Here is an 8,912-nt window from a genome sequence, read left to right as displayed (position 1 = left end):
ATAATCCCTAACAGAGTGACAGTCACAATCCCCTGGTTGTGACCGCTATTACAGCATTGTACCCCTTAATATAAATTGTGGTAGCAAATCCCAATATACTTTATATCAGGAACGGCCTGAATAATAAAGGAATAAATATTCCTAATAAGGAGCAGGAATCAGTAGTAATATATGAGTAGTACATTTATATTCATACAGATCAGTATAATAAGCTAGCAATGATTTCCTGCTGGAGATAAAAGTGAAACCCTTCGGACGTGACCGCTGATAAGCATTGTCTTATACTGTGCATTACATTATAAAACCAATACATATATCGAGAATGTTATAAGGAACAGACTGTAGGACTATTACTGAATGAGTCAAGACAATCATGACCAATAAAACTATTCATTGTTCCTACGTACCGATATAACTACCTACCTATTGTCCCTATATACATCTTAATTGCACTGCTAATTATTTCTGAGGAATTTAGAATTAATGGAGCAACAAAATATAGGCTCCTATATTTAACATATGACCCGAGAGGGTGCTATCAGCGTACCCCGCAAATAGCGAAGATCTATAATTTCAATATTTCAACCTCTCTGTGGTGTGTATAATAAATAGGACTGCGCAGCATAAAAAATATGCATACATATATGAACACAGCTGGAGAATGACTCATAATAAAACCATCATTAACGACAAACAACATTCAGTTGTCATATTGTTTCTTTCATGAGTATTGCTTATCCCCGTGTAGATTTATACACTATTTTGCTCACTGTTTTTTTTGCTCATGTGAACCAGAAGCATAAGTCTTGCACAGATTCAACAGTCATTGGAGTATTATATCTTTACTGGTCACATTCATGAACATATACAAGTGTATACAAATTTATTTAGCATATTGGTGTGCTCAATCCTGGCACACATGATATATAACTATGGGAGTAATTCCAAGTTGATCACAGCAGGATTTTTGATTGCTATTGGGCAAAACCATGGGGGTCATTCCGAGTTGTTCGCTCGTTGCCGATTTTCGCTATATTGCGATTAGTTGCTTACTGCGCATGCGCTTAGTTATTTTACACAAAAGTTAGGTATTTTACTCACGGCATAACAAGGTTTTTTCATCGTTCTGGTGATCGTACTGTGATTGACAGGAAGTGGGTGTTTCTGGGCAGAAACTTGCCATTTTCTGGGCGTGTGCGAAAAAATGCTGGCGTTTCTGGGAAAAACGCGGGAGTGTCTGAAGAAACGGGGGAGTGTCTGGGTGAACGCTGGGTATGTTTGTGACGTCAAACCAGGAACAAAACTGACTGAACTGATCGCAATGGCTGATTAAGTCTCGAGCTACTCAGAAACTGCTAAGAAATTTCTATTCGCAATTCTGCTAATCTTTCGTTTGCAATTCTGCTATGCTAAGATACACTCCCAGAGGGCGGCGGCTTAGCATATGCAATGCTGCTAAAAGCAGCTGGCGAGCGAACAACTCGGAATGAGGGCCCATTTGCACTGCAGGGGAGGCAGATATAACATGTGCAGAAAGAGTTAGATTTGGGTGGGTTATTTTATTTCTGTGCAGGGTAAATACTGGCTGCTTTATTTTTACACTGCAATTTAGATTGCAGATTGAACTCACCACACCCAAATCTAACTCTCTCTGAACATGTTATATCTGCCTCCCCTGCAGTGCACATGGTTTTGCCCAATTGCTAACAAAAATCCTGCTGCGATCAACTTGGAATTACCCCCATATGTGCACGCATCTGGACATATATTTATTCACTATATCCATCATCAGCTGGATCTAAATTAATATTTATACACACTTTATACAAATTTCTTTACAGTGCTATTTTATATCATCTATGCTGTACCTTTCTTTTGCTCATATTCACTATATCCACTGTCAGCTGGATTTAAGTTAATGCTTGTGCACACTTCATACAAATTTCTTTACTGTACAATTTCATATTATCTATGTAGTACCGTTTTTTAGTTCATGGACTCTCACCAGTGATCCGGAGGGACAGCAAGGGCTGAGTTTTGGCCAGTAGCCATATCACCTCCGCCTAACATGGGCAGCAGATCCATCTATATGTTTCTTCCCACTTTTATCTATTATAATCTCTTCAGAGTGATCTCTCATCAGTGATTCAGGGAGCCGTTGCCTTCCTATTTAAACTACTATCATACCACACTGAAAACGCCCAATCCCATCCGATCTTGGAAGCTAAACAGTGTTGGGCTTGGTTAGTACCTTATGGGCGACTACCTGGGAATACCAAGTGCAGTATAATCCTTTATCCATCCGTGAGACTCCACGTCTAACACTGACAGCAGAATCACATTGCTTCACTTTCTTCTATACTAACTTTCATGTTATCTCACTCTATCAGTTATTCTATTTGACACCGTCAATTAGCCTATGGTACCCCACTGGTCTATAAGGCACAAAAAGAATATCAGTTTACAGGTGCAGCGGCTTTAGTTCTTATCATTGAGATATTAATCTAAAAAATTTGTTACTCATACCAAAGCACTTTTATTTATCTTGAATGTTGTTTGTCGTTAATCTTGGATACCTTATTATTTTTTAATGATACCTAATAAATATATATTTTAATTTTTCCTCACACCTATATCATTGTATATATATTTTTTATTTAAGAGTGTGCCCACCAAGAGTCTTGCTTCTTTTCTACTTTGTTTAAATAGTTATACTGTTTGACTCCGGGCGCACCACCAAAGTGACGTTACCAAGGTAATTACCTTTGATTGTCAATTGTGTTTGATTATATATTACTTTCTCGTTATTGGTATTAATAACTAGAGATGAGCGGGTTCGGTTCGCCGAGTACCGAACCCCCCTGAACTCCACGTGTCAAACACGGGTCCGAGCCCAGCTCGGTTGTTCCCACCGAGGCAAAACATCATCATCCCGCTGTCAGATTCTCGCAAGATTCGGATTCCATATAAAGAGCCACGATTCACCGCCATTTTCACTTGGGCATTGTAGAGAGTACAGAGAGGACATGGCTACATTCTCTCAGTGTCAGGTCTCAGTATCAGTGCTTATTGCTGCTCAGTAATACTAGTACAGTGTCTCTCTTGTGCTGCATCTTGCTACTGTAGGGTGCTGTGGTAGTAGTGTCCTGTGACTGTGCATCGGTCATCATTATTCCAGTCACAGTGGTATCTGGGGGGTGACAATTCCAGAGTGCTTTTGTGCTGCTCACTAATACTAGTACAGTGTCTTGTGCTGCATCGTGCTGCTCAGTGTCAGTTCTCTCAGTAGTATGATCAGTGCTCAGTATCAGTGCTCAGTATAATTAGTGCTCAGTATCACTGCTCATTGTCTTGTGGTGCTCAATAATACTACATTACTAATACTAGTACAGTGTCTTGTGCTGCATCGTGCTGCTCAGCATCAGTGCTCAGTAGTATCATCAGTGCTCATTGTCTTGTGGTGCTCAGTAATCCTACATTACTAATACTAGTACAGTGTCTTGTGCTAATCGTGCTGCTCAGTATCAGTGCTCAGTAGTATCATCAGTGCTCAGTATCACTGCTCATTGTCTTGAGCTCAGTAATACTACATTACTAATACTAGTACAGTGTCTTGTGATAATCGTGTTGCTCAGTATCAGTGCTCAGTAGTATCATCAGTGCTCATTGTCAGTGCTCACTGTCTTGTGGTGCTCAGTAATACTACAATACTAATACTAATACAGTGTCTTGTGCTAATCGTGCGCTCAGTATCAGTGCTCAGTAGTATCATCAGTGCTCAGTATCAGTGCTCATTGTCTTGTGATGCTCAGTAATACTACATTACTAATTCTAGTACAGTGTCTTGTGCTAAGTGTGCTGCTCAGTATTAGTGCTCAGTAGTATCATCAGTGCTTAGTATCCATGCTCATTGTCTTGTAGTGCCCAGTAATACTTAATTACTAATACTAGTACAGTGTATTTTGCTAAGTGTGCTGCTCAGTATCAGTGCTCAGTAGTATCATCAGTGCTTAGTATCAGTGCTCAGTAGTATCATCAGTGCTCAGTATCACTGCTCATTGTCTTGTGGTGCTCAGTAATACTGCATTACTAATACTAGTACAATGTCTTGTGCTAATCGTGCTGCTCAGAATCAGTGCTCAGTAGTATCATCAGTGCTCAGTATCAGTGCTCAGTAGTATCATCCGTGCTCAGTATCACTGCTCATTGTCTTGTGGTGCTCAGTAATACTACATTACTAATACTTGTACAGTGTCTTGTGATACATCGTGCTGCTCAGTGTCAGTTCTCAGTAGTATCATCAGTGCTCAGTATCAGTGCTCAGTAGTATCATCAGTGCTCAGTATCACTGCTCATTGTCTTGTGGTGCTCAGTAATACTGCATTACTAATACTAGTACAATGTCTTGTGCTAATCGTGCTGCTCAGAATCAGTGCTCAGTAGTATCATCAGTGCTCAGTATCAGTGCTCAGTAGTATCATCCGTGCTCAGTATCACTGCTCATTGTCTTGTGGTGCTCAGTAATACTACATTACTAATACTTGTACAGTGTCTTGTGATACATCGTGCTGCTCAGTGTCAGTTCTCAGCAGTATTATCAGTGCTCAGTATCAGTGCTCAGTAGTATCATCAGTGCTCAGTATCAGTGCTCATTGTCTTGTGCTCAGTAATACTACATTACTAATACTAGTACTGTGTCTTGTGCTCATCATGCTGCTCATTATCAGTGCTCAGTAGTATCATCAGTGCTCAGTATCAGTGCTCATTATCTTGTAGTGCTCAGTAATACTACATTACTAATACTAGTACAGTGTCTTGTGCTGCATCTTGCTGCTGTAGGGTGCTGTGGTAGTGTCCTGTCACTGTGCATAGGTCATCACCATTCCAGTGAGAGTGGTATCTGGTATCTATCCTGAGTGGCATCTAATTCCAGACATTACTACTGTCTAATTCCAGATATATAACTGGCATATAATTCCACACATAAAAAAATGAAGAACAAAAATTTGGTGGGTAAAATAGGGAAAGATCAAGATCCACTTCCACCTAGTGCTGAATCTGCTGCCACTAGTCATGACAGAGATGATGAAATGCCATCAACGTCGTCTGCCAAGGCCGATGCCCAATGTCATAGTAGAGAGCATGTAAAATCCAAATAGCAAAAGTTCAGTAAAATGACCCAAAAATCTATATTGAAATCATCTGAGGAGAAGCGTAAACTTGACAATATGCTATTTACGACACAGAGTGGCAAGTAACTGCTAAGGCCCTCTCCTATGTTCCTCATGACTAGTGATTCAGCTTCACATGACGATGGAAACACTCATCCTCCCACTAGAAAAATGAAAAGAGTTAAGCTGGCAAAAGCACAGCAAACAACTGTGCGTTCTTCTAAATCATAAATCCCCAAGGAGAGTCCAATTGTGTCGGTTGCGATGCCTAACCTTCCCAACACTGGGCGGGAAGAGGTGGCGCCTTCCACCATTTACACGCCCCCTGCAAGTGCTGGAAGGAGCACCCACAGTCCAGTTCCTTATATTCAAATTGAAGATGTCACTGTTGAAGTACACCAGGATGAGGATATGGGTGTTGCTGGCGCTTTGGAGGAAGTTGACGAGGAGGATTCTGATGGTGATTTGTTTAAATCAGGCACCCGGGTAGACAGTTGTTGTCCGTGGAATGAATAAGGCCATTGACATGCCTGGTCAAAATACCAAAAAAATCACCTCTTCGGTGTGGAATTATTTCAACAGAAATGCGGACAACAGGTGTCAAGCCGTGTGTTGCCTTTGTCAAGCTGTAATAAGTAGGGGTAAGGACGTTAACCACCTAGGAACATCCTCCCTTATACGTCACCTGGAGCGCATTCATCAGAAGTCATTGACAAGTTCAAAAACTTTGGGTAACAGCGGAAGCAGTCCACTGACAACTAAATTCCTTCTTCCTCTTGTACCCAAGCTCCTGCAAACCACACCACCAATTCCCTCAATGTCAATTTCCTCCTTAGACAGGAATGCCAATAGTCCTGCAGGCCATATCCCTGGCAAGACTGATGAGTCCTCTTCTAACTGGTATTCCTCCCATGGATCCTTGAGTGGAACGCCTACTGCTGCTGGCGCTGCTGTTGTTGCTGCTGGGAGTCGATCATCATTCCAGAGGGGAAGTCGGAAGACCACTTGTACTACTTTAATTAAGCAATTGACTGTCCAACAGTCCTTTGCGGGGAAGATGAAATATCACAGCAGTCATCCTGTTGCAAAGCGGATAACTCAGACCTTGAAACTATGTTGGTGTTAGACGTGCGTCCAGTTACCACCGTTAGTTCACAGTGACTTAGTGAAATGCTTGAGGTAGTCTGTCCCTGGTTCCAAATCCCATTTAGGTTCCACCTCTCTAGGCAGGCAATACCGAGAATGTACACAGACGTCAGAAAAAGTGTCCTCAGTGTCCTAAAAAATGCAGTTGTACCCACTGTCCAACTAACCACGGACATGTGGACAAGTGGAGCAGGGCAGAATAAGGACTATATGACTGTGAGAGCCCACTGGGTAGATGTATTGCCTCCCACAGAAACAACAGCGGCGGCACCAGTAGCAGCATCTCGCAAATGCCAACTCGTTCCTAGGCAGGCTACGCTTTATATCACCGCTTTCCATAAGAGGCACACAGCTGACAATCTCTTACGGAAACTGAGGAACATCATCGCAGAATGGCTTACCCCAATTGGACTCTACTGGGGATTTTGTGATATCGGACAACGCCACCAATATTGTGCATGTGGGCAAATTCCAGCACGTCCCATGTTTTGCACATACAATTAATTTGGTCGTGCATAATTTTTTGAAAAACGACAGGGGCATGCAGGAGATGCTGTTGGTGGCCCGAAAAATGACGGGCCACTTTCGGCATTCAGCCCCCGCGTGCCGAAGACTGGAGCGCCAGCAAACATTCCTGAACATGCCCTGACAGCTGAAGCAAGAGGTGGTAACGACGTGGAATTCAACCTTCTATATGCTTCAGAGGATGGAGGAGCAGCAAAAGGCCATTCAAGCCTATACAGCTGCCTACGATATAGGCAAAGGAGGGGGAATGCACCTGACTCAAGCACAGTGGAGAATGATTTCCATGTTGTGCAATGTTCTCCAACCCTTTGAACTTGCCACACGTGAAGTCAGTTCAGACACTGCCAGCCTAAATCACGTCATTCCCCTCATCAGGCTTTTGCAGAAGCAGCTGGAGAGATTGAAGGAGAAGCTAAAATGGAGCGATTCCGCTAGGCATGTGGGACTTGTGGATGGAGCCCTTCATCCCTTAACCAGGATTCACGGGTGGTCAATCTGTTAAAATCAGAGCACCACATTTTGACCACTGTGCTTGATCCTAGGTTTAAAGCCTACATTATAGCTCTCGTTCTGGCAGATACAAGTCTGCAGATGTTCGAAGACCTGCTGGTGAGACAATTGTCAAGTCAAGCGGAACGTGACCCGCCAACAGCTCCTCCTTCATTTTCTCACGCCACTGGAGCTGCCAGGAAAAGGATAAAATTTCCAAAACCACCCACTGGCAGTGATGCAGGGCAGTCAGGAGCAAGTGCTGACATCTGGTCTGGACTGAAGGACCTGCCAACAATTACTGACATGTCTACTGTCACTGCATATGATCCTGTCACCATTGAAAGAATGGTGGAGGATTATATTAGTGACCGCATCCAAGTAGTCATGTCAGACAGTCCATACGTATACTGGCAGGAAAAAGAGGCAATTTGGAGGCCCTTGCACAAACTGGCTTTATTTTACCTAAGTTGCCCCCCCTCCAGTGTGTACTCCGAAAGAGTGTTTAGTTCAGCAGGTCACCTTGTCAGCAATCGGCGTATGTGGTTACTTCCACAAAATGTGGAGAAGATGATGTTCATCAAAATAAATTATAAATTCCTCCGTGGAGATATTTACCAGCAATTGCCTCCAGAAAGTACACAGGGACCTGTGGTGGTGGATTCCAGTGGGGACAAATTAATACTCTGTGAGGAGGAGGATGTACACAGTGAAAGGGGTGAGGAATCGTAGGATGAGGATGAGGTGGACATCTTGACTCTGTAGAGCCAGTTTGTGCAAGGAGAAATTGATTGCTTCTTTTTTGGTGGGGGCCCAAACCAACCAGTCATTTCAGCCATAGTCATGTGGCAGAACCTGTTGCTGAAATGATTGGTTTGTTAAAGTGTGCATGTCCTGTTATTACAACATAAGGATGGGTGGGAGGTCCCAAGGACAATTCCATCTTGCACCTTTTTTTTTATTTATTTTTGCATCATGTGCTGTTTGGGGACTATTTTTTTAAGTGCCATCCTGTCTGGCACTGCAGTGCCACTCCTAGATGGGAGCATCCAGCAACCTTGATGCAAATTTTAGGACTAAAAATAATATTGTGAGGTGTGAGGTGTTCAGAATAGACTGGAAATGAGTGAAAATTATGGATATTGAGCTTAATAATACTATAGGATCAAAATGACTCCCACATTCTTTGATTTTAACTAGAGATGTGCACTTGAAATTTTTCGGGTTTTGTGTTTTGGTTTTGGGTTCGGTTCCGCGGCCATGTTTTGGGTTCGACCGCGTTTTGGCAAAACCTCACCGAATTTTTTTTGTCGGATTCGGGTGTGTTTTGGATTCGGGTGTTTTTTTCAAAAAACCCTAAAAAACAGCTTAAATCATAGAATTTGGGGGTCATTTTGATCCCAAAGTATTATTAACCTCAAAAACCATAATTTCCACTCATTTTCAGTCTATTCTGAATACCTCACACCTCACAATATTATTTTTAGTCCTAAAATTTGCACCGAGGTAGCTGTGTGAGTAAGATAAGCGACCCTGGTGGCCGACACAAACACCGGGCCCATCTAGGAGTGGCACTGCAGT

The 8,912-nt window shown here is 42.5% G+C and overlaps 1 pseudogene; it reads left to right on the top strand.

Annotated features, from left to right (window-relative positions):
* Positions 1-2,173: 2,173 nt before the first annotated feature.
* LOC134961126 (5S ribosomal RNA) lies at positions 2,174-2,291 on the top strand (annotated as a pseudogene).
* The last annotated feature ends 6,621 nt before the right edge of the window (positions 2,292-8,912 follow it).

The sequence above is a fragment of the Pseudophryne corroboree genome, chromosome 9, assembly GCF_028390025.1.
Source record: "Pseudophryne corroboree isolate aPseCor3 chromosome 9, aPseCor3.hap2, whole genome shotgun sequence".
Taxonomy (NCBI): domain Eukaryota; kingdom Metazoa; phylum Chordata; class Amphibia; order Anura; family Myobatrachidae; genus Pseudophryne; species Pseudophryne corroboree.
Note: the sequence above shows the minus strand (reverse complement) of the source record. Positions and strands in the feature narration are given on the sequence as shown.